The sequence below is a fragment of the Choloepus didactylus genome, chromosome X, assembly GCF_015220235.1.
Source record: "Choloepus didactylus isolate mChoDid1 chromosome X, mChoDid1.pri, whole genome shotgun sequence".
NCBI classification, from domain to species: Eukaryota; Metazoa; Chordata; class Mammalia; order Pilosa; family Megalonychidae; genus Choloepus; species Choloepus didactylus.
Window position 1 is genome coordinate 90339564 of NC_051334.1, and position 26000 is coordinate 90365563.

A 26000-nucleotide genomic window follows, 5' to 3' on the forward strand; every position below is an offset into this window, starting at 1 on the left:
TCCATTTGTTTAGGTCTTATTTAATTTCTTTTAGTAATGTTTATTAGTTTTCTGTGTACAAGACCTTTACATCTTCAGTTAAATTTATTCTGCTATTTAATGTTTTTGGTTGCTATTGCAAATGGAATTTTCTTCTTGATTTCTTCTTCTGATTGTTAATTGCCTGTGTTTAGAAACACTACTGATTTTGGGGTGTTGATCTTGTACCCCCACCACTTTGCTGAATTCATTTATTAGCATTTTTGTGGATTTCTCAGGATTTTCTGTATATAGGATAATATCATCTGCAAATAGGGAAAGTTTTACTTTTTCCTTTAAAATTTGGATGGCTTTTATTTCTTTTTCTTGCCTAATTACTCAGGGAAGAACTTCCAGTACACAGTTGAATAAGAGTTCTAACAGTTTGCATTCTTGTCTTGTTCCCAATCTCAGGCAGAAAACTTTCAGACCTTCACCATTATATAGGGTGTTAGCTGTAGGCTTTTCATACATGTCCTGTTCTGGCCCAGACCTATTTCATGCAGAGCACATGCTGGTACTGCTGCAAGGCCAAAAAACATGCCAGGCACAGAAGTAGACAGATTTATTGGGACTTATGAACAGGAGAAGTTCTCCAGCAGCAGCTTGTCCAGAGGTTTAGAGCTCTGCAAGGAACAGAGGGGTGTTTGTATAAAGAGTAATATATGATTTTAGAACAAAGGCATTCCATACAGTACGAGGACATTGTGTCTCCAGTATAATAATTAAAGGGGCCTAAGGTCTGAGGTTTTACTAAGATCAGTGTTTAAAACTCTGATAAAATAAATGCCATTTTTATACCCATGGTTACATTCTTCCACATCTGGGGAGAATGTTTACTTTCTTGTCCTTTGTCCTTGGCTAAGTCAGGTTTGTTATAGGTCATTTAGGATGGGGCCCAGGACCTGGACCACCACAATTCACATCCCCATAACAGGCTGCATAGACCACAGAACAGGCATTGCATCCATACACCACAGCAGCAATATAAAAGACAACAAAATAGTAATAATCCAACTCATAGGGAAGATAACCCTATAAAGAAATGCCACCAAAGCTGACTAAGAGAATTAAACCAAGTAGAAAGGGGATCAGTAAATAACTGATCAATACTCTGTATGTGCCCTTGCATATGATTTAAAGCTGTGAAATATTATGTGAGTGATCAGGAATATATGTGCAACATTGCATGATTATAAGGGGACAGGTTGCACCTTGTGCCAAAGTTAAAATGTCTATAGCCATTCTATTTTGTAAGACTACTTTCCATAATTGGGTAGTTTTGTCATTTAACAATGATATTGCTAGTTTAGATTCATTAAATGTGTAAGCTATGTGGTTATCTAAGGCTGTTATATGCTTTTTGATAACCACCACAGCTCTCCCTGGGGCAAGAATAGCTAAAGGATAAAATAACTATTGGGGATACTTCACTCAATATTCAGATTTAACCATTTCCCAATTACTAGGAGTGTGTGGTAAAGAATCCTATAATGTGGCATGGACATATGGCTGCCCCCATATACAACATCCTGTCCAATTGTAGGCAAATAAGGCCATACATAGTGCCCACAGGTCAATAGCCACTCCATGGGGGAGGCATATGCTCCATGTCTGTTGGAGCCACTTTGCCTTTGGAAAAGCCTATCATTTTGTAGCTTAACAGTAAAATTACACATTTCTGAGGGTTAACCACCCAATATCTCAGTTCCCATTAGGACGTTCCATGCAGACAGACAAAATACAGTATAAGGTTACTGTTTCCACTCTCAGCCATCCTATTCCATCATGTACAGCATACCCTAATATAGGTCAGGGTTTATTTACTTTTTCCCTCACAAGGGAAAAAATATAAACCAGAGTCTCAGTATAAGATGGTAATTGGATTTCAATCTTAAGAAAGAAAGCCTCACTTCAGATTTGTCAGTGTGTTGAATTCTGCCATGTCAACAGGGCATTACAAATAGTCCAGTTAGCAGGAGCTATGGTCCATGGAGGGACAGTAGCACCTGAAGATGGCAAGTCTGTACAAACCCAACATTGGCTTCAATTGTGGGCATGAATTACTGCTGAAGCCCACTGTAGAAAGGTGTTTTCTGGAGCACTATGGGTGAAAAGAAAGATGTTTATGGGAAACAATAAGGGGTAAATATTGTTGATTTAATAATATACATGCAAAAGTTCCATTGGTAGATAGTAAGATAACAGGCAGAGGAACATTGAGTGTTTTAATTACCAGGTATTTTCCACCTGTAAATCTTGAAAGTCCTCCACTGTGACATCAATCATTATTCTGAGCATAAGAAGGGTCCACATATTTATACCTAAGTTTCCTGTGGGAAAAGGAGAACCCAGATTGGTGATAAAAATTTAACAGGTATGTATTATAAATTTTGACTGTATTACAATATTTTGGGTGACTCCTATTCCCCATGGGCTTAAGATTCTCTTTCAGTTTGCTAAAGATGCCAAAATTTAATATACCAGAAACAGTTTGGTTTTTACAAAGGGGGTTTATTAGGTTACAACTTTACAGTTCCAAGGCCATGAAAATGTCCACATTAAGGCATCAACAAGAGGATACCTTCTCTGAAAAAAGGCTTCTGGCATGTGGGACACCTCTGTTGCATGGGAAGTCACATGAATGACATCTGCTGGTCCTTTTCTGGGTTTTGTTGCTTTCAGGTTCTGGATTCAGTGGCTCTTTCATCTTCTGTGGGTGTTCCTCTCTTTCTGTCTTTTATTCTCATAAAGGACTCCAGTAAAGGATTAAGGCCTGCTTTGAATAGGATGGGTCACATCTCAATTGAAACAACCTAATCAAAGGTCCCACCCACAATAGGTCTTCACCAACAAGAATGGATTAAAAGAACATGGCCTTTTCTGGGGTAAATAACAGCTACAAACCAACATAGATTCCCTGCCATCACAGCTGCATAGGCCAGTGTCAAGGCCAAAAGTCCTCATTTTCTCCCATTTGTATGGTTTGAGGCATAGGCAACCATAAATTATTATTATTCCCCCTTTAGGCTCTAAAGCATCTGGCCCTTTAGTTTGTATCCTTAGCACTTGCATCAGTCCTGCCATTAGAATTTCAATAGGAGCTTGAGCTGTCACCCCCAGTGTAGAGTTTGAGCAGGTTAGGGCTTGATAAACCCTTTTAGTCCATTGTTGTGGGGATTTCTTATCTTTCAATGGTCTGTTTGAGAGACCATTCATTCTTTCTATAATGTGGGTCCACATTACACCATAGTCCATAGCCCATGCTTGGTCATTTGTCCAGTGAAAGAGGTAGCCTGAAGTGGGCACTTAACCTTTCTACACAGCATATGGTGGCTCACTGATTAGCTTCACCCACCAAACAAGCCAAGAGAAGTCCTGTAGCAGTGTCTAATGCAGTGATCACATACCTTGCCACTTCTGAGAGTGTAAGGGGGCTGATGTAGTCCTCTTGCCAGCAGGTCACTGGAGCCTGTGATCAGCCAATGTGTCCCATCTGGTGGGGCAACCAGTGTGTTTGTCACAGGGAGCATGATGGGCACTCCTGTGTGATGCCTATAAGAGTGTTGATGGGTATCTGGAACTGTTGGGCTAAATGTCATAAGGTTTGATACCCCTGGTGTCCACTCTCCTGATGAAGGCACCCAGCTACTTCTCAGGTTTAAGTAGTGTGGCTCTGGACTGAATGAGGGTCATCCCATTCCCAAACTTGGCCTATGCACCATAGGAAAACATTGTACCTTATCAATTTACTACAGAAGGATTTTTTGTCTTACCCAACCATACAGCACACAAGAATTTGACAGAGCAGCCAGGGCCTTGTAGCTTGTCATGATTGATTGCCCATCCCTGCCTCTCAAGATGGGATATAAACATTTGTGACACCTCTTTTAATTCTGAAATAGAATCACTGGTTAACATAATATCATCAATATAATGAAATAAAGTCACAAATTTGGGTTTCTCCCAATTGGCCAAGTATTTTGTCACTAGGCCATGGCAAATGGTTGGGCTATGTAAACACCCTTGTGGGAGCACTATGAAAGTCCTTTGTCATCCTTGTCAGGGGAAGGTGAAAGCAGGTTGATTTGTGTTCTAGTTTGCTAATGCTGCTGGGATGCAAAATACCAGAAAATGATAGCCTTTTATAAAGGGGGTTTATTTGGTTACACAATTGCAGTCTTAAGGCCATAAAGTATTCAAGGTAACACATCAACAATTGAGTACCTTCACTGAAGTGTGGCCAATGGCATCCAGAAAACCTCTTAGCTGGGAAGGCATGTGGCTGGAATCTGCTCCAAGTTCTGGTTTCCAAATGGCTTTCTCCCAGGATGTTCCTCTATAGGCTGCAGCTCCTCTTCAAAATGTTACTCTCAGTTGCTCTTGGGGCATTTGTCCTCTATTAGCTTCTCTGGAGCAAGGGTCTGCTTTCAATGGCCATCTTCAAACTGTCTCTCATCTGCAGTTCCTGTGCTTGCTTCAAAGTGTCCTTGGCTGTAGCAAGCTTGCTCCTTCTGTCTGAGATTTTATAGTGCTCCAGTGAACTAATCAAGGCCCATACTGAATGGGTGGGGCCATGCCTCCATGGAAACTATCCATTCAGAGTTATCACCCACAGTTGGGTGGGTCGCATCTCCATGGAAACACTTGCTCAAAGAATTGCAATCTAATCAACACTAATATGTCTGCCCATGCAAGATTACATCAAAGATAATGGCATTTAGGGGCACATAGTACATTCAAACCAGCACAACTTGCTTTCTCTAAGGGAATACTGAAGAAAGCATTAGCTAAATCCAAAACAAAATGATAATGACATAAATGAGTGCTAATTTCTTGTAGTAAAGAGGCAATGTTTGGAACTAGTGCATATGAAGGTGATGCTACTTTATTTAATTCATGGAAATCCACTGTCATGCACCAGGTTCTGTCAGGTTTCCATACTGGCCACACAGGGCTATTAAAGGGGTATGGGTTGATATTTGTATTCCCACTCTTTCTAGTTCCTTCATGGTTGCAGAAATCTCTTGGTGTCCCCCTGAAAGCTTATATTGTTTATTGGCTACAATCCTCCAAGGTTGCAGTACTCTTACAGGGGACAATTTCACCTGAAACTTTAAGACCACTTTCACTACTCCATGTTGAAGGTGAAATTCTCCTATTGTAGTTTTTAATGTGGAATTTAAGAGAAGATCAATTACTAATATATATTCAGTTATAGGAGTAGTGTATACAGTGTATTCCCAGGGGGAAATCTCCCAATTTGTAAGATCAAATTATTCTGTTTGGCTCTGATTGTGTTTCCCCCATAGCTGTCTATGGCCAACACATGTCCATTAAGTCAGGCTATGTTTCCATATATTAAAGTACATTCAGCCCCAGTATCTACTAGCACCAACACTGTTTCTTAATAGGGGACTAGTAAACTGTTAATCCCTATGTGTGGCCTCCTATCCCTGGGGCCCCCAGTTATTACTCATACCTGGGAGTCTTGAACCCTCCCCTATGGGAGGGGAAAGGGAGCTTTCCAAGTCTCCTCTGGGGGTGTGGAGTGTTCTTGTGTTTTGAAAGGGAGTTTCTTAGTAATTTTATCTTCCCTTTCATCTGTTTGGGGATTTATTTTAGTAAATCTTTTGCTTTTGGGTAATTTGCTCCACAATTTAACTAAAACAGCATTTGGTTGTTTATCTATGGTTTCTAGTTCTATCCCCATGGCAATTAGATCAGCCCACATTTGCTTTATGTGAGACCCAATTAGGGCCATAATGTTCTCAGGAAGTTTTCCCCATGGCCCTCACTCTTTTTCCAGAGCCTCTCTGATTCTTCAAGATCTTCTATGGCTTGAGCTGCTCTCAAAACTGGCTGTCCTACTAGAGGACTCAAAATGCACATAAGGGGACCATAAAAATGATTAGAAGCAGTGTGCAGGATGGTGTCTTTCATCCCTACTGTAAATGTTTCATTGTGGTCTGCAAAATTCACAGAATATACTGCCTCTTTCATCCCAAGACCCTGCAAAACATCTTACAGTTCTTCCATGGATTGCCAATGTAGATTAGTGTGTAGAGTATCTCCCTCATTAGGCCAAGCAGTCTTGCATGCAGCTGTTAGCCAGGTGAACAAACATATAATTTATACCTGATTTAGGGCAGCATGCAGGCACTGGCATAGGGATAGCTGCATTGTGATACATGCTGGCTTGCTCATCTCCATCAGTTAATAGTATGCCCTCAGCTCCAATCAGGTAATGACTCCATGGCTTTCTGCCTGTAATGCTGCCAGAGGTCACCTAATTCAGCAGCAGTATAATCTTTCATGGTAATATGAGGTTTCTGCTCAGGAAGTTGTAAATTCTGAGGGTCCATCCTGGCAGGTTGCTCCTGTGCTGTTTTTACTGTTTGCTCTAGCCCTGGGTGTACTTTCTGGGGGGGGGGGGCTCCACTTCTTCCACTTCCCATACTTCTTCCTTTTCCTCCCCTTCATCATCAGATGAAGAATCTATGCGATCCCAAGATTTTGGGTCCCACCCTGGATTAGTTAGTATTCTCCAGACTCAAACTCAGGGCAATTTTTGACCACAGTCTCAAGCATATCTAAAGGCAAAAGTTTTGAATTGATCATCCATATGACACAAGCACTCAGTTAAGGCATCTTTCATGTCTGCTTAAGTGAGCTGTGTATCCATCTCTAATTTTAATTCATCCTCTAGATGGTGGCCTGTTGTTTTTGCCACATGCTCTGCCTCTATGGCCATGTGTAAGCCTCCTAAAAGGGACCAGGCTATGGCTGCTGCTACTTGGCATTCTCCTTTCTTTTTCCTAAGACTTAGTTATCCTGCTATCTGCTGTGAAACTGTTAACAACTCCACTGGAGTTTTCAGGTTGTTCCCATATTCTCATGGCAGTCACAATCTGTCAAGGATGATAGCCACCCCTCCCCACATGGATGATGCAGGCCAACTGGGATTTCCCCTGCTGAGTTTCCCTTCCCCAGACCCATGCCTAAGTGACATCTGTTTACTTAGTATGATGTAGTCTAAAAGATAGTGTGTTACAATGAGAAAGTACTACTCTATGAATCAGGCAATTCCAGAGATTTCAGTCCTGGTTTTCTCATTAATGTTATTAAGACATTGAGCAAGTTATTTCTGCACTCTGAGTCTCAGGTTCCTTACCTGTAAAAGAAGGGTGATGGTCCATGTGATTTCTAAGGTCCTCTGACATTCTGAAAAGATCTGTGTTGTAGAAAATTTCTCAGAGAGAAATAGAAATCTTAAATAAAATATCATGTATGACACTTTTTAAGTAAAAATTATTCATATTTGGATGATTGTATAAGTAAAAAATTATATATAATCCTAAAGGTTTTCCTTTTTTAGAGATTTTTTTTGTTTGGTTTTTATGTGATTTTGATTTTGATTTTGACTCCATTCCTGCTTACACTTTTTTCCTCACATTTCCTCTAGATGGTGCTCCACAACCAAAAATCACCTTCTAGTCTGGAAGTTAATATAAGACATTCTTAGTTAAGACAGGGTAAAGTCCCCTTAACCCAAATTCTATATTATATTTTATCTTTATCACAATTTATAAAACACTGGCACTATAAAATATAAATGTTTTTTTCTAAGTTTCACAAATGCATTGAATATAGCATAAAGCACCATCTGTGAGGAATAATACTTCCAGTTATGCCATATTCTGATCCCATTTCTCATATTTGTGTTATGGCAGCCACTCATTAATTGGTGTGAGATGTTCAGTATTTTTTGATCTGCTTAACAGTATGTGCATCACTTATAAAATGATTTTAAAAACATAGACTTATGGAGTTAAATATTCTTTGTACATATTCCACAGATGTATCATGAATATTTTAAAGACAAAATATTGTATTTATGTATTATATATTTTCCTATTAATATGTATTATTTAATGGCAGTATTAAAGCTCCAATTCATACATAGGAAATATTGTAGACCAAAAAAAATTACATGTCTCATTCAACAGCATTTAAACTTTTCTTTAACTATTGCATTTAAACTCTTTATACTTAAATATTCAGCCATTCTCTAATTCTTTAGTCTTCTTAAGGAAATAATTAATTCTGTAACTCTAATTCACTACTATTGCACTGTTTCTCACTCTAACTTTGAAGATCAATGATGCCAATTCCTAGGTATTTCAATATATTAGGAACCAACTTGAAAGATAAGATGAGCTGTCTCTGGAGTTTTTATGTATGTGTTCTATCAGATAAGGATTTGTATTTACCTGACATTTTAAAAGAATTATTCACCTTAATGTAGCCAACATTAAGTATTTTATTTTGTTTGCATCAGTTGTTGGTACTGAGAATTTAAAGTATAACAATAATTTCTTAATAGCAAACTGTATAATATCTTTTTTAAAAAACAGGTGAACCATCTCATGATGGGCAAACATCAGAAGTGAATTTGGTACAAAGTAAAAGGTTAGCCTATATTTCTGAGGTCATTTTTGTCTTGAAAACTTCCTAAGTTCATGATAATATTTTAAAATTTTGTGCTTTGAAGTTTATTTCCTGAATTTAAAATTATGTATGTGAGAGAGAATGCATTTGGCAATTTTTAAAATAGCTAACCCAAACCTTAATTCTTTAATGTTCCAATGTATTTAAGACTGCAGACTTCTAATCATCATTTCACAATATCATTTAAAGAGTACAATTAAAATTTGCTGTGGTCATGTCACTTGGGGAGGGTAACCAAGATATTAGATACATTCTCAGAAAATTACAAAGAAATTTGGGGACATTTATAACAGTAATTGTTCTAAAAATAGCCACAATGTTCTTTCAGTTCCTTATACATTGCTTTATTAAACTTTGTAAAACCATTAGTAATTCATTCTTGAACTATGGCCACTTAAGTTGACTGCTATCTTGTATATATAGGAATTGAATATTCTTCTAAATAAGCACTATGGAACAAATCTCCAGTTGTTTAAAAATATTCAACAATGTTTCATATTAGAAATTTTTTTCAATGAATTTCTTATCTTTTCCTGGAAAATAATAGTATTTTAAAAACAGAAACAATCTTACAATAGTGAGAGGTCATTGAACTAGGAATCTGGAGACAAGTTCTAGGATTGTCTCAGGTCTCTAGATTAGGCCACAGCTGTGTATCCATGGGCAATTGACATAATCTTTTTATTTCATTTTTCTTGCTTCACCAACAACAGAGGAAATGGTACATGTTGTCATTATAGGAAAATATTTGCCCTCATTGTCCCCTCATAAAAGCAAAGCATGCAAAAATGTCCCTGAAAAACTGCCAAGGGAACGAATACTCTTTCTCTGCAAACTCTACAAGATTCTCTGCTCATATAGGGCTTTTATCCAACAATAGTAGACAATCTCTCAGAAAGAGAAGGTGTCTTTTCAGATTGCTCTGGCAGTTGCCAAATTAGGCAGTAAAAGTTTACAATGCATGCTTGGGAAACTACCTGAGCACAGATGCTGCTAGGCTTCCACCACCAAAATGGAGCAGTGTGGTTTGGTTTTCATTTGTATAGTGCATACATATTGTTTTATCACCCATAATCAGAGAGGAGGAAAAGGAGAAGAAGAGGAGGAAAAGGAAAACATGGTAAAAATCATGCTTTTCATGTGCTCATAGAATTTCAAAATTTAAAGAGCCATAAAGGTCATGTTGTGTAACCACCCATTCTTTTTCTTAATTCTACCTGGGCATAACTGCAGAATTAAGGCTAATTCCCCCACATTTTAAAAGCTGCTGAGATACCAAAAGACAAAGTAGCTATGATGCAGTTTCTGTGGGTTTGGAATCTGAGCATAGCTTAACTGTATCTCTTACAAGGATGCAGCCAAAATGTTGGATGAGACTGCAATCACCTCAGTGCTGACTGGGGGAGGATCTGCTTCTAGACATACTCACATCACTCTTGACAAACCTCAGAACCTTGCTGACGGTTGGCTGGAGACATAAATTTATACCCATAGGAACCTCTATAAAGAACTTCTCAAAACATGATGGTTGGCTTCCTTCAGAGTGAAAGAATGAGAGAGAAGAGAGGGCATACAAGATGGAAGCCACAGTATCTTTGTCACCTAATCTTGGAAGTGGCATCCATCATCTTTTTTGGTGCCTGTACAGAACTGTATCACTTTATTTTTATTGTGGCAATATATAAATAACATGCAATTTACCTTTTTAACCATTTTAAGCCTATAATTCAGTGGCATTAATTATATATACAATATTGTGCTACCATCACCACCTTCCATTTCTAAAACTTTTTCACCATGGAAACCAAAATTCTATGTTCATTAATCAATATCTCCCTATTCCTGTTTCCCCAGCTCCTGATAACCTCTAATCTACTTTCTGCCTCTGTGAGTTTACTTATTCTAGATATTACATATAAGAGGAATCATACAATATTTGTCTTTATGCGTCTGGCTTATTTCATTTGGCATGTTTTCAATGTTCTTCCAGGTTGTAGCATGTATTAGAAGTTCATTCCTTTTTAATTGCTGAGTAATATTCCATTGTATGTATATAACATATTTTGTTTATCCATTCATTGGATTATGGACACTTGGGTCATTTCCAACTTTTGGCTATTGGGAAGGATGCTGCTGGGAACATTGGTGTACAAGTATCTGTTGAGAATCCCAACACCATTGCTCTATTCTTTTTGTTAGAAGCTGATTGTTAGGTCAAGAACATACTCAAGGGGAGGAGAGTACACAAGGACATGGATACTTGGAGGTGGGGATCATTTGAGGCCTCCATAGAGACTAACATAATAGCTTTAGAATACTATCATTTTAAAGGAGTAGGGCAAATAACCTAAAAATGTTTTACTATCTCTAATTCAATACAGTGAACTCCAGTATATGCAGAAAACCTGGAAGTAAGTATATTATAATTATTTAACTGAATATTAATATTTTAGGTATTCTCATATAGTCCATATAGATTATTAAAATTAAATGTTGAGATTTCCAGTTCCTGCTAAGATGGAGTAGCCACATCCCTCACTAGAACTTCCTCTCACAGGTAAAAAACCTTGGACACACAACAAACAAATATGAAAGGTAAAAAGAGGAAGTCTGCCTAGGGAACTTAGGACTTCAGGAATGATGGGTGGTGAGTTAATGAAGAAATGCAAGGTGGTGCTAGTGGACACTCTTCTTCCCACCTCCCATGTCAAACACTGGACCCACTGTGTAGATGAACTTCCAGCCTCTACAAAGTGGTGTGAGCCAGTGCTCCAGTTTTGCCAGGGAGGTGCCAGGGGGACCAAATGGGGAGCTAACTTCCAACCATGCCCTATAGCAAGGAGGCAGGGAAGTGTGAATTGGTTCTCAGGTTTTGCCAGGGAGGTGTCAGCAAAGCTGAACAAGAGCTGAATTTCCATCCCCACCTGGACCTTCACACTACATCTAAAGAGAGTGACTGCATTCAAAAAAGAAGAGAAATATGATCCAGAATCTCACAAAATAATTCCCCAAATGTCCAAGATACAATTAAAAATCACTCATCATACCAAGAACCAGACAATAACAACTTGAGTGAGAGAAGACAATTGGCAAATATCAACACTGAGATGAATTTTAAATCCTAAAATTTTATGTACCGTCTTAACATTTTTGATCTTCACCAGGCCCTAAAAGCTTAACTATGAGTTCTCCTGTTCTCACCAGATATTATCCCACCCAGCAGAAAAGTTCCCCTACCAGCCAGACCAGCTGCACTCCATTCAGTTCTCAATCTAACAGATTTTACTTCCCTGCCAGCCCATGAAATTATTCAAACATACCAATCACATCCTCCTGGAGGAGCGAGAGGACATCCCACCCTCTTGTTACTACAAAGCCTGTCTCCCACAGCCCCTGCTTGTTTGCCTTGTTCCCAAGTGCAACATCCTTGTGACATGCATGGCATGCAGTGTCCTCCTCTCCTGGGCTGTATTAGTATATGTCACTGATATGCTGCTGTCAATTTCATCTGCCCAATATTGGCAGTCATGTGTTTGACCATCACCAGAATTCTAAGGAAGAACTACCTTCATCACCAGTTAGGTGAAAAGGAGATGAACAGAACACAAAATGACACTGATGTTGTAATTATCTGACAAAGATTTTAAAGCAGCCATCATAAACAAGCTTCAATAAACAATTACAAACATGTTTGAGAGAAACTGAAAAAATCAAAATCTTACCAAATAAGTAGAAGATACAAAGAAGAACCCAATAGAAATTATAGAACTAAAATATACAGTAATTGAAATAAAAACCTGGATGACCTCATTAGTGAAAGGAATATGACAGAGGAAAGAATCAGTGAACTTGAAGGTAGAACAATAGAAATTATGCAATCTGAACAAAGAGAAAATAGACAAAAAAAATGAAAGCCATGGGAACCTGTGGGACAGTAATAAAAGTGTTAACATTTGGATTATTGGAGTGGTAGAAGGAGAGGAGAAAGTATGGTATAGAAAAATTACTAGAAGAATTATAGAGTTGGAGAACAGATTAGTGATTGCCAGTATGTACAGAAGAAGAAAGTGGGATTGGTATGATTATAAAGGGGGTAGCACAAGTATCTTTGTAGTGATAGAACATTTCTGTATCTTGATTGTTGTGGTGGTTTCACAAATCTACATACGTGCTACAATTGCACACACACACATTGTGTGCATATGAAACTGGTGAAGTCTGGATAAGATTTGTTGATTGTACCAATATCAGTTTCCTGGCTTTGATATCATACTATAGTTTTTACCATGGGTGTAACCTGATTGAAGGGTACATGGAGACTTTCTGTGCAATTTTTGCATTCTGTAAGTCCATAATTATTTAAAAATTAAAAGTTTAAAGAAACCCACTTCACACTCTAGGACCAACATGTGATTGAAACAGAAGAAAGATAAAACTCAAAATCAACCCACCCTAAAATTTATATGGAATTTCAAGGAAGCAAAATTTAGAAAACTATTTTGAAAAAGAACAAATGTGGCAGTCATACACTTCCTGGTTTCAAAACTTACTACAAAGCTATGATCAAAACAGTGTAGTACTGGTATATGGATAGACATATAGACCAATGGAATAGAATTGAGTACCCAGATTGCCAAGAACAATCAATGGGGAAAGAATTGTCTCTTTAACAAGCAGTGCTGGGAAGATTGGGTTTCCACAAGCAGAAGAATGAAGTTGGACTCTTACCTTACAACATTGATCCTCAAAATGGATCAATGACCTAAATATAAAAGTTAAACCATAAAATTCTTGCTAGAAAACATAGGGGCAAACCTGATTGACCTTGGACTTGGCAATGGATTCTTAAGTGTGACACCAAAGACACAAGCAACAAAAGAATAAATGGATAAATTGCACTTCATTAATATTAAAAACATTTAGGTATCAAAGGACACTATCAAGAGAGTGAAATGACAACCCATAAAATGGGAGAAGATATTTGGAAATCATATATCTGGTAAGGGTTTAATATCCAGAATATATAAAGAACTCCTACAATTCAACATAAAGATGAACAACCCAATTATAAACAGCAAAGGACTTGAAAAGACATTGGTCCAAAAAATATATACAAAGAGCCTATAAGCAAATAAAAACATGCTCAACATCATTAGCCATTAGGGAAATAACAAATAAAAACCATAGTGAGATACCATGTCACACACAATTGGGTGCTTTAATAATTTTTAAAAATGGAAATTAAGTTTTGACAAGAATGTGGAAGAAATTGGAACACTAGTACATTTCTAGTGGCAATGTAAAATAGTGCAGCCTCTGTTGAAAACATTTTGGTGAGTCTTCTAAATTTAAACAAAAAACTACCATACAACCTGTCAATTCCACTCCTAGGTATATACCCAAAAGAATAGAAAATGGGAACATGAAGAAATGCTTGCACACCAATGTTCATAGCAACCTTATTCACAGTAGCCAAAACATTGAAATAATCCAAGCATCCATGAGCAGATTAATAGACAAACAAAATGTGGTATACAAATATAATGGATTATTTGGACAAAGAATAATGAAATTCTGATACATATGACAACATGGATAGCCTTGAAGATATCATATTGAGTGAAATAAGCCAGGCAGAAAAGGATAGATGTGGTTCCACTTATATAAAATATCTAGAATATATACAATTCTATTCAATTCTATATCTAATTCAAAGATGCAGACAGTAGATTAGAGGTTACTAGGGGCTGGGGTGAGTGGAAAATTGGGAGTTCTTCCTTAATGAATGGGTACATTGATTTGAGTGATGAATAAGTTTTGGAAATAGATAATGGTGATGGTTGCACAATATTGCATATCTAATTAATACCACTGTACTATGCACTTAAAATGGCGAAAATGGCAAAATATATGTTTCATATTTTTTAAAATGCAATTTTATTGAGATATATTCACATAACATACAATCCTTCAAGGTGTACAATCAGTTGTTCAGAGTATCAACATATAGTTGTGCAGTCATCAACACAATCAATCCTTGAATGTTTTCATTACTCCAAATGATAAAACAAAAATAAAAATAAAAAAGAACATCCAAAACATTCCATTCTCCTCTTCCCCCCATTGTTGATTTACTTTTTTTAAAATAAGTTCAGTTTTATTGAGATATATTCACATGCCATACAATCATCTGTGGTGTACAATCATCTGTTCACAGTACCACCATATGGTTATGCTTCATCACCCCAATTTATTTTTGACCACTTTCCTTACACAAGAAAGAATCAGAATAAGAATAAGAAAAGTAAAAAAGAACACCCAAATCATCCCCCATCCCACCCTATTTTTCATTCAGTCTTTTTCCCCATTCTTCTACTTATCCATCCATACACTGGATAAAGGGAGTGTGATCCACAAGGTTTTCACAATCACACAGTCACCACTTGTAAGCTACACTGTTATACAATTGTCTTCAAGAGACAAGGCTACTGGGTTGGAGTTTGATAATTTCAGGTATTTACTTCTAGCTATTTCAATACATTAAACCCTAAAAATTGTTGTCTATATAGTGCATAAGAATGTCCACCAGAATGACCTCTTGACTCCATTTGAAATCTCTCAGCCACTGCAGATTTATTGTGTTTCATTTCACATCCCCTTTTGGTCGAGAAGATGCTCTCAGTCCCATGATGCCAGGTCCAGATTCATCCCAGGGAGTAACATCCACCATTGCCAGGGAGATTTTTTTTTTTTAATCATCATTTTATTGAGATATATTCACATACCACGCAGTCATACAAAACAAATCGTACTTTCGATTGTTTACAGTACCATTACATAGTTGTACATTCATCACCTAAATCAATCCCTGACACCTTCATTAGCACACACACAAAAATAACAAGAATAATAATTAGAGTGAAAAAGAGCAATTGAAGTAAAAAAGAACACTGGGTACCTTTGTCTGTTTGTTTCCTTCCCCTATTTTTCTACTCATCCATCCATAAACTAGACAAAGTGGAGTGTGGTCCTTATGGCTTTCCCAATCCCATTGTCACCCCTCATAAGCTACATTTTTATACAACTGTCTTCGAGATTCATGGGTTCTGGGTTGTAGTTTGATAGTTTCAGGTATCCACCACCAGCTACCCCAATTCTTTAGAACCTAAAAAGGGTTGTCTAAAGTGTGCGTAAGAGTGCCCTCCAGAGTGACCTCTCGGCTCGTTTTGGAATCTCTCTGCCACTGAAGCTTATTTCATTTCCTTTCACATCCCCCTTTTGGTCAAGAAGATGTTCTCCGTCCCACGATGCCGGGTCTACATTCCTCCCCGGGAGTCATATCCTACGTTGCCAGGGAGATTCACTCCCCTGGGTGTCTGATCCCACGTAGGGGGGAGGGCAGTGATTTCACCTTTCAAGTTGGCTTAGCCAGAGAGAGAGGGCCACATCTGAGCAACAAAGAGGCATTCAGGAGGAGACTCTTAGGCACAAATATAGGGAGGCGTAGCCTCTCCTTTGCAGCAACCGTCTTCCCAAGGGTAAAACTTATGGTAGAGGGCTCAACCCATCAAACCACCAGTCCCCTATGTCTGTGGTCATGTTAGCAACCATGGAGGTGGGTTAGGCGAATACCCCTGCACTCTCCACAGGCTCCTCAAGGGGGCACTACATCTTTTTTTTTCCTTGTTTTTCTTTCTTTCTTTTTTTTTTTTTTTAACTTTCCCTTCTTTTTTAAATCAACTGTATGAAAAAAAAAGTTAAAAAGAAAACAAACATACAATAAAAGAACATTTCAAAGAGACCATAACAAGGGAGTAAGAAAAAGACAACTAACCTAAGATAACTGCTTAACTTCCAACATGTTCCTACTTTACCCCAAGAAAGTTACATAATATAGCAACATTTCTGTGAACTTGTTCCTACTATATCCATCAGAATTTAACAGACCATAGTCATTTCTGGGCATCCCCAGAACGTTAAATAGCTTATCTGTTCTTGGATTATTGTTCCCCCTTCCTTAATTGCTCTCTACTGCTAGTCCCCCTACATTCTCCATTATAAACCATTTGTTTTACATTTTTCAAAGTTCACATTAGTGGTAGCATATAATATTTCTCTTTTTGTGCCTGGCTTATTTCGCTCAGCATTATGTCTTCAAGGTTCATCCATGTTGTCATATGTTTCACGAGATCGTTCCTTCTTACTGCCGCGTAGTATTCCATCGTGTGTATATACCACATTTTATTTATCCACTCATCTGTTGAAAGACATTTGGGTTGTTTCCATCTCCTGGCAATTGTGAATAATGCTGCTATGAACATTGGCATGCAGATATCTGTTCGTGTCACTGCTTTCCCATCTTCTGGGTATATACCGAGAAGTGCAATCGCTGGATCGAATGGTAACTTTATTTCTAGTTTTCTAAGGAACTGCCAGACTGACTTCCAGAGTGGCTGAACCATTATACAGTCCCACCAACAATGAATAAGAGTTCCAATTTCTCCACATCCCCTCCAGCATTTGTAGTTTCCTGTTTGTTTAATGGCAGCCATTCTAACCGGTGTTAGATGGTATCTCATTGTGGTTTTAATTTGCATCTCTCTAATAGCTAGTGAAGCTGAACATTTTTTCATGTGTTTCTTGGCCATTTGTATTTCCTCTTCAGAGAACTGTCTTTTCATATCTTTTGCCCATTTTATAATTGGGCTGTCTGTACTATTGTCATTGAGTTGTAGGATTTCTTTGTATATGCAAGATATCAGTCCTTTGTCAGATACATGGTTTCCGAAAATTTTTTCCCATTGAGTTGGCTGCCTCTTTACGTTTTTGAGAAATTCCTTTGAGGTGCAGAAACTTCTAAGCTTGAGGAGTTCCCATTTATCTATTTTCTCTTTTGTTGCTTGTGCTTTGGGTGTAAAGTCTAGGAAGTGGCCGCCTAATACAAGGTCTTGAAGATGTTTTCCTACGTTATCTTCTAGGAGTTTTATGGTACTTTCTTTTATATTGAGATCTTTGGTCCATTTTGAGTTAATTTTTGTGTATGGGGTGAGGTAGGGGTCCTCTTTCATTCTTTTGGATATGGATATCCAACTCTCCCAGCCCCATTTGTTGAAAAGACCATTATGGCTCAGTTCAGTGACTTTGGGGGCCTTATCAAAGATCAGTCGGCCATAGATCTGAGGGTCTATCTCTGAATTCTCAATTCGATTCCATTGATCTATATGTCTATCTTTGTGCCAGTACCATGCTGTTTTGGCAACTGTGGCTTTATAATAAGCTTCAAAGTCAGGGAGTGTAAGTCCTCCCACTTCGTTTTTCTTTTTTAGAGTGTCTTTAGCAATTCGAGGCATCTTCCCTTTCCAAATAAATTTGATAACTAGCTTTTCCAAGTCTGCAAAGTAGGTTGTTGGAATTTTGATTGGGATTGCATTGAATCTGTAGATGAGTTTGGGTAGAATTGACATCTTAATGACATTTAGCCTTCCTATCCATGAACATGGAATATTTTTCCATCTTTTAAGGTCCCCTTCTATTTCTTTTAGTAGAGTTATGTAGTTTTCTTTGTATAGGTCTTTTACATCTTTGGTTAAGTTGATTCCTAGGTACTTGATTTTTTTAGTTGCTATTGAAAATGGTATCTTTTTCTTGAGTGTCTCTTCAGTTTGTTCATTTCTAGCATATAGAAACATTACTGACTTATGTGCATTAATCTTGTATCCCGCTACTTTGCTAAATTTGTTTATTAGCTCTAGTAGCTGTATCGTCGATTTCTCAGGGTTTTCTAGATATAAGATCATATCATCTGCAAACAATGATAGCTTTACTTCTTCTTTTCCAATTTGGATGCCTTTTATTTCTTTGTCTTGCCGGATTGCCCTGGCTAGCACTTGCAGCACAATGTTGAATAACAGTGGTGACAGCGGGCATCCTTGTCTTGTTCCTGATCTTAGAGGGAAGGCTTTCAGTCTCTCACCATTGAGTACTATGCTGGCTGTGGGTTTTTCATATATGCTCTTTATCATGTTGAGGAAGTTTCCTTCAATTCCTACCTTTTGAAGTGTTTTTATCAAAAAGGGATGTTGGATTTTGTCAAATGCTTTTTCAGCATCTATTGAGATGATCAGTTGATTTTTCCCTTTCGAGTTTTTAATGTGTTGTAATACATTGATTGTTTTTCTTATGTTGAACCATCCTTGCATGCCTGGAATGAACCCCACTTGGTCATGGTGTATGATTTTTTTAATGTGTCTTTGGATTCGATTTGCAAGTATTTTGTTGAGGATTTTTGCATCTATATTCATTAGGGAGATTGGCCGGTAGTTTTCCTTTTTTGTAGCATCTTTGCCTGGTTTTGGTATTAGATTGATGTTAGCTTCATAAAATGAGTTAGGTAGTGTTCCATTTTCTTCAATGTTTTGAAAGAGTTTGAGTAAGATTGGTGTCAGTTCTTTCTGGAAAGTTTGGTAGAATTCCCCTGTGAAGCCATCTGGCCCTGGGCATTTATTTGTGGGAAGATTTTTGATGACTGATTGGATCTCTTTGCTTGTGATGGGTTGGTTGAGGTCTTCTATTTCTTCTCTGGTCAGTCTAGGTTGTTCATATGTTTCCAGGAAATTGTCCATTTCTTCTACATTGTCCAGTTTGTTGCCATACAGTTGTTCATAATATCCTCTTATAATTTTTTTAATTTCTTCAGGATCTGCAGTTATGTCACCTTTTTCATTCATTATTTTGTTTATATGGGTCTTCTCTCTTTTTGATTTTGTCAGTCTAGCTAGGGGCTTGTCAATCTTGTTGATCTTCTCAAAGAACCAACTTTTGGTGATATTTATCCTCTCTATTGTTTTTTTGTTCTCTATGTCATTTATTTCTGCTTTAATCCTTGTTATTTCTTTTCTTCTACTTGGTTTAGGATTGGTTTGCTGTTCATTTTCTAGCTTCTTCAGTTGATCCATTAGTTCTTTGATTTTGGCTCTTTCTTCCTTTTTAATATATGCATTTAGTGCTATAAATTTCCCCCTTAGCACTGCTTTTGCTGCATCCCATAGATTTTGGTATGTTGTGTTCTCATTTTCATTCGTCTCTATATATTTAGCAATTTCTCTTGCTATTTCTTCTTTAACCCACTGATTGTTTAGGAGTGTGTTGTTTAACCTCCAGGTATTTGTGAATTTTCTAAGTCTCTGATGGTTATTGACTTCTAATTGTATTCCATTGTGGTCAGAGAATGTGCTTTGAATAATTTCAATCTTTTTAAATTTATTGAGGCTTGTTTTATGTCCCAGCATATGATCTATTCTGGAGAAAGTTCCGTGAGCACTAGAAAAGTATGTGTATGCCAGGGAGATTTATGCCCCTGGGAGTCAGGTCCCATGTAGGGGGGGAGGGCAGCGAGATCACCTGCCAAGGTGGCTTAGTTAGAGAGAGAGGGCTACATCTGAGCAACAAAGAGGCACTCAGGGGGAGACACTTAGGCACAATTATAAGCAGGTTTAGACTCTCCTTTGCAGCAACAATCCTCATAAGGGCAAGCCCCAAGACAGAGGGCTCGGCATACCAAGCTGTCTGTCCTCAATATTGTAAGAACATCAGCAACAATCCAGGTGAGGAAGTCCAATACTTCTGCATTTTCCCCCAGCTCCTCAAGGGGGCCCTGCATATATATTTTTATTCCTTGCCCAAATTACTTTGGGATGGGTTGCTATTTCACTCTAACCTGTACAAACACACCACACCTCACTTCCTACACAAAGTTCCATGCAATTGTGGTGTTTGAACTAACTGAATGTAGAAGTTATATTGTTTAGAACATACAGATCCTGCACCAAATAAACATCTCTTCCCTTGGTCTCACATGGAAGTTGATGTTTTAACACACAGCCAGTTTCAACCTTTACCCTTTGGCTTGATCTGCCCTAGCCTGAGACAGATCTGCTTCATTTATATCTCTAATTGAAGTCTGGGCTCTCTTTCAGCTTTTTTTAAACAGTTGCTGTATGTGTTAATACAGACATTCATATCTGCTGAGCTCTAGCTCTAAGCCTCAGGTGCCACACCAGTACCCAATATTCCAGAGACCAATCAGGATATACACAAAGGGATCAACATCACAGAGTTTGGAGATAGCCATTACAATTCAGGAATGGACGTGACTGCTGTAAGAGCTTACAATCTAGGGACCATTGCAGTAATATTTTCCCTGTTAGGCTCTGCTGTAAGATTCAATTCTGAGTTTATACATTGTAGTTAGTCCATATTGGTGAGGCATTACAGTGTTTGCCTTTGTTTCTGGTGTACTTCACTCAAAATGCTGTGTACAGGATCCATTCACCTCACCACATGTCTCACAACTTCACTCCTTCTCATAGTTGCTCAGTATTCCATTGTATGCATACACCACAGTTCACCATTTCATTCCTCATTCAGTGTACCCTTAGGCCACCTCCACCCACTGCAAATCATGAATACTGCCTCCATAGACACCAGTGTGCAAATGTCCATTCATGTCTCTGCTCTCAGATATCCCAAGTACACACCCCATAATGAGGTTGCAGGACCTTATGGCCCCCACATACTTAGCTTCTTGTGGAACCACCACACTGACCTCCAGAAAGGTTACACCATTCTGCCTCCTCAGCAGTAAATGGGTACATCCTTCTCTCCATGTTCTCTCCAACACTTTTACCCATATTTATATATTTTCCCTACAATTTTATAGATATATTTACATACCATACAATTATCCACAGCATACAGTTTTTCATGGTATCATCAAATAATTGTACATTTATCACCAGAGTCAGAAATTGAACATATTGATTACTATGAAAAAGTGTGTTTTCTGGGTAAATAATAAAAAAGACAATAAAAGGAGAAATAAAATATCATACAATACAATATAATAGTAAGGTCAGATAACAACACCACTACTAAGAATCCCATATCCCTCCCTTATATCCCCCTCTCATACACATTTAACTTTGATATATTGACTTTGTTACATTTAATGGAAGTGTATTACAGTGTTACTGTTGACCATAGACTCCAGTTTGCTTTGATTATGTTTTTTTCCCACATACCGTCTCTTTTTCAACACTGCATGTTTGACATTCATTTGTTCCCCACATGTAAAAACATTTGTATATCTGTACATTTAGCAACAGTCTTTGGCCAGTCCAGTTTTTGCAAGTTATACAGTCCCAGTCTTTATCATCTATCTTTACCTCTGGTGTCATATATTCCCCTACCCCACCTCTTTCAGCTTTACTCACAGACATCTTTGTTCAGTGTACTTACAATATTGTGCTACCTTCACACAGTATTATGCTATTTATGTATCTATACAATCAATCCTGCTGAACATTCTGTAGTCCTTCAGCATCAAATGCCTGATCTCTACCCTCTTTCTATCTCCTGGTAGCCTGCATTACTAGCTTTTAGCTCTCAATGTTTGCTCATTAATGCTAGTTCATATTAGTGTGACCATACAGTGTTTGTCCTTTTGCTTCTGGCTAACTTCACTCAAAATAATGTCCTCAAGCTTCATTCACATTATTATATGTTCCATGTCTTTGTTCTCTCTTACAGCTGCATAATATTCCATCATGTGTATATACCACAGTTTGTTTATCCACTCATCCACTGATGGACATTTGGACTGCTTCCATCTCTTGGGAATCATGAATACTGGTGTAATAAACATTGGTTTACAAATGTCTGTTTGTGTCTTAAGTTTCAGTTCCTTTGGGTATATACCTAGCAATGGAATAGCTGGGACATATGGCAAATCTATACTTAGCTTCCTGAGGAATTTCCACACTGTCTTCCAGAGTGGTTGCACCATTCTACATTCCCACCAACAGTGAATAATTGTGCCTTTCTCCACATCCTCTCCAGCACTTGTAATTTTCTGTTTCTTTTTTTTTTTTTTTTTTTTTTGGGTAATGGCCATTCTGGTAGGTGTGAGATGATATCTCATTGTGGTTTTGATTTGCAATTCCCTAATAGCCAGTGAAGTTGAGCATTTTTTTTCATATGTTTTTGAGCCATTTGTATTTCCTCTTCAGAAAAATGTCTGTCTATGTCTTTTGCCCATTTATTAATTGGGTTGTTTGTCTTTCTGTTGTTCTGTTGTAGGATCACTTTATATGTTTGGGATATAAAACCATTATCTGATATTTGGTTTCCAAGTATTGTCTCCCATTGTGTAGGCTGCCTTTTTACTTTTCTAACAAAGTCCTTTGATGTACAAAAGTGTATGATTTTGAGGAGATCTCATTTGTCTATTTGTCCTTTGATTGCTTGCACTTTGGGTGTAAGGTCTAGGAAACCACCTCCTATTACAAAATCTTTAAGATATTGCCCTACATTTTCATCTAAGAGTCTTGTGGTCTTAGTGCTTATGTTTAGGTCTTTGATTCAATTGGAGTTAATTTTTGTATAAGGTGTGAGGTAGGAGTCCTCTTTCATTCTTTTTGAAATGGATATCCAGTTCTCCAAACACCATTTATTGAAGAGGCTGCTCTGTCCCAGTTGCTTTGGCTTGACTGTCTTATGAAAGATCAACTGTCTGTTAATGCAAGAGTCTATTTTTGAACACTCAATTTGATTCCATTGATTGGTATCTCTGTCCTTATGCCAGTACCATGCTCTTTTGAGCACTGTAGCTTTGTAATATGCTTCAAAGTCAGGTAGTGTGAGACCTCCACTTTGTTCTTCTTTCTCAATATATTTTTGTCTATTCTGGGCACCTTGCCCTTCCAAGTGATTTTGGTTATTGGTTTTTCTATTTATTCAAAGTAAGTTGTTGGGATTTTAATTGTTATTGCATTGAATCTATAAATCAATTTAGGTAAAATTGACATCTTATTTATATTTAGTCTTCCAATCCATGAACACCATATTTTCTTTCAGTTTTTAATGTCCTGTTTGATTTTTTTAGCAGTTTCTTGTAGTTTTCCTTAAAAAGATCTTTTGTGGCCTTCATTAATTTTATTCCTAAATACTTGATTCTTTTGTTTGCTATTGTAAATGGAATGTGTTTTTAATTTCTTCCTATTGTTGCACATTACTTGTGTATAAGAACACTACAGATATTTGTGTGTTGATCTTTTAGCCTGACACATTACTGTATTCATTGATTAGCTCTAATAGCTTTATTGTAGATTTTTCTGGATTTTCTACATAGGAAATCATGCCATGTGCAAAGAGTGAAAGTTTTTACTCCTTTCTCTCCAATTTAGATGCCTTTTATTTCTTTTTCTTGCCTTATTGCTCTAGCTAGAGCTTCCAGTACAATGTTGAATAACAATTGTGACAGTGGGCATCCCTGTCCTGTTCTTGACCTTAGAGTGAAAGTTTTCAGTCTCTCTGCATTGAGTATGATGTTAGCTGTGGGTTTTTCATATATTCCCTTTATTATATTGATAAAATTCCCTTCTATTCCTATCTTTGTAGTGTTTTCATTAAGAATGGATGTTGAATTTTGTCAAATGCATTTTCTCCATTGATTGAGATGATCATGTGGTTCTTTGCTTTGATTGATTGATGTGGTGTATTACATTAATTGATTTTCTTGTGTTGAACCAGCCTTGCATACCTGGAATAAACCCCACTTGGTCATGGTGTATAATTCTTTTAAGGTGCTACTGGATTCAATTTGTGACTATTTTGTTGAGGATTTTTGCATCTATACTCATTAAATAGATTGGTCTATAATTTTCTTTTTTTTTGTAGTATCTTGGTCTGATTTTGGTATTAGGGTGATGTTGGCTTCATAGAATGAGATGTGTACCTTTCCCTCCCCTTCAAAGTTTGAAGAGTTTGAACAGAACTGGTATGAATTCTTTCCTGAATTCTTGGTAGAATTCACATGTGAAGACATCTGGTCCTTGGCTTTTTTGGGGGGGAGCTTTTTGATGACTGACTCAATCTCTTTAATTGTGATTGGTTTGTTGAGGTTTTCTGTTTCTTCTTGGGTCAATGTTGGTTGTTTATGCTTTTTTAGGAAGTTGTCTACTTCATGTACATTGTCCAGTTTATTAGCATATAGTTGCTCATAGTTTCTTCTCATTATCTCCTTTATTTCTGCAGGGACAATAGTTATGTTTCTTTTCTCATTTCTGGTTGCATTTATTTGTGTATTTCTCTCTCTCTCTCTCTCTCTCTCTCTCTCTCTCTCTCTCTCTCTCTCTCTCTTTTGTTAGCGTATCTAGGGGTCCATCAATTTTGCTGATTTTCTCAAAGAACCAGCTTCTGGTTTTGTTGATTCTCTCTATTGTTTTCCTGTTCTCAGTTTCATTTATTTCTGCTCTAATCTTTGTTATTTCTTTCTGTGTGTTTGCTTCAGGGTTAGTTTGCTGTTCTTTCTCTAGTTCCTCCATGTGGACAGTTAATTCTTCAATTTTTTGCTCTCTCTTATCATTTAATATAGTTATTTAAGGCAATGAAGTTCCCTTTCAGCACTGTCTTCGCTGCATCCCATAAGTTTTGATATGTTGTGTTATCATTGTCATTTGCCTCAAGATATTTACTAATTTCTCTTGTAATTTCTTCCTTTACCCACTGGTTTTCTAAGAGTGTGTTGTTTAGTCTCCATATATTTGTGAATTTTATAATCTTCTGCCTGTTATTTATTTCCAACTTCATTCCATTATGATCTGAGATAATGTTTTTTATATCAATATTTTTAAATTTGTTGAGGCTTGCTTTGTGACCCAGGATGTGGTCTATCTTAGAGAATGTTCCATGAGCACTTGAGAAAAATGTGTATCCTGCTGTTGTGGGGTGTAATGTTCTATAAATATCTGTCAAGTCTAATTCATTTATCATACAATTCAACATCTCTTTTTCCCTGTTGATCCTCTGCCTATATATTCTATCCATTGATGAGAGCAGTTTATTGAAATCTCCAACTATTATGTGGAGTTGTCTATTTCTCCTTTCAGTGTTCTCAGTGTTTGCTTCATGAATTTTCAGGCACTCTGGCTTGATGCATAAATATTTATGTTTTTTTGATCAAATGACCCTTTTATTAATGTATAGTGTCCCTCTTTGTCCCTTTTAATTGTTTTACTTTTGAAGTCTACTTTGTCTGATATTACTATAGCTACACCTGCTTTTTTCTGTTTGCTGTTGGCATGAAATATCTTTTTCCAACCTTTCTTTTTGAGCCAATTTTTGGCCTTGTGTCTAAGGTGAGTTTCTTGTAGACAGCATATAGATGGGTCCTGTTTTTTAATCCATTCTGCCAGTCTGTATCTTTTTATTGGGGAGTTTAATCCATTAACATTTAGTGTTATTTCTGTAAGGGCAGTACTTTCATCTATCATTTTGTCTTTCAGATTTTATATGTCATGTCTTATTTTTCCCTCTCTCTCTTTTTACCCTTCCTGATAATCTTCATTTCTACACTCTTCTTGAAACCTTTTTCTCCTGTCTTTTCCTATCAGCCTGTAGCACTCCCTTTAGTA